Here is a 1,836-nt window from a genome sequence, read left to right on the forward strand (position 1 = left end):
ATACCTGACAAAACAGGATCAGATGAATGGGGAGGAGGTCCCCCCATCAGTGGACTTGGAAAGGGGCACGGTGGAGAGGAGGGAGGGAGGGAGGGACTGGGAGGGAATGAGGGATCAGGACACGGCTGGGATACAGAGTTAATAAAATGTAATTGATAAAAAATAAAATAAAATAAAATGTAGATTTTGTTTCTTAAAAAAAAAGAAAGAAAAAAAAGAAGAATTCATGAAGAGAAACGGCAGGATAAATTAGCGAAAAGGAGTTTGGGATTAATTCTTGTTCAGGAAATTATTCCGGTTTAGTTTTCCACACTTAAAAACAGTTTTATTTATTTGAATGTATGCATGCGATGGCACATGTTGAGGCCAGAAGACAAATTGCAGATGTTAGTTCTCTTTCTCCATCATGTGTGTCATGGAGATCAAACTCAGGTCATCAGACTTGGAGGCAAGTGTCCTTACCCAATGACCCTATATCAACAGTCCTCTTGTCTGGCTTTTAATGCTGAGCTATTTATAAGGCTCTGCATGGTTTCTGAAGATAAAGTTTTTCTATGTAAATAAAATCTATTTACATATGATTTTGTTTTGATTTGTTGTGTATATATATACTATAGAGTTAGGGTAGAGGTTAGAGCATAACTTGCAGGATTGGGTTCTCTTTCCAACTTTAGGCGGGTTTCAGGGATTGAACTTAGATTGTCGGGCTTTCTGGCAAACCAGTGGAGCCGTCACACCAACCCTATGAATAAAACTTTTTTTCCTTTAACATAGACATGCTGAAACCTACAGCATTTCACGGAATTGCTCTGAAGTCTCACTATCTCAGTGAGTGTCATAAAACCATTGATCTATTACTATAACTTACATCTGCTTTATAAATATGTCCCTGTAGGTGACATCAACAAAGAGTTGTTTCCTCAAGAATGAGAAATCAAAATTAGAAAACAATGCTCTCTTTTTGGCCAACTTTATTATTTTGCCACCAGGGAATCATTAGAGTTCAGTTCTGTTAGGTCACTTGACATCACTGCAGGATTTAATCCGTTGTTGGACCTCCTGTCTTTGCTTCTCCACTGGAGGGGGTCAATTACCACTTACAGCGTTTGGTATTACAACTAATGAGTTTGGGTTGCCTATCTAATTACACTTACATGGAGAAAAAGTGAGTCTGTAATTTTCTTTTTAGCACTGGGAATCAAACCCAGAACCTTGAACGTCCTAGGAAGGTCTCTACTACTATGTCCTGTCAAACGCCTACGCACATAAATGTTTTTAAGCAAGTACTTGGTGTTCCCAAACATAGAGACTTCTCCAGTTTAAACAGGACCACATTGGTTTTACCAGAAACAGACCCATAAATATTAGAAACCTGAAAATAGTGCTATTAATTAAACTCGTGTTAGTGTTAGGGAACAAAATTACTCAAGAATAAAAAAGAGTATAGGTTGCAAAAAAGAGGGAATAAAATATATATAGTTTTTAAAATATGATTGTACTTTAAAAATCAAAGTTTTAGTTTATTTCCCAAAATAAAATATTCAGCCAGGTTATGGATTACCGAATTAAAAATAATTTTGAAACATAATCCGCTAGACAGCCTAGTGTGATTAAAAGGTTTTAGTTAAAACAGCAACAAAATACCTGATATATGCAGAAAATTACATATTTTTAAATAGCTTCTTGATCTCCAAAAACTGGCTATAAATCTCACCATTCTTTTCTCTCATTATTAGTGATGTACATAACTTCCTTCCATCTATCCCTCTCTCTTTCCTTCCTTCCTTCCATCTATCTATCTATCTATCTATCTATCTATCTATCTATCTATCTATC

The sequence above is a fragment of the Psammomys obesus genome, unplaced genomic scaffold (genome assembly GCF_907164565.1).
Source record: "Psammomys obesus unplaced genomic scaffold, mPsaObe1.curated_primary_1811, whole genome shotgun sequence".
NCBI lineage: Eukaryota > Metazoa > Chordata > Mammalia > Rodentia > Muridae > Psammomys > Psammomys obesus.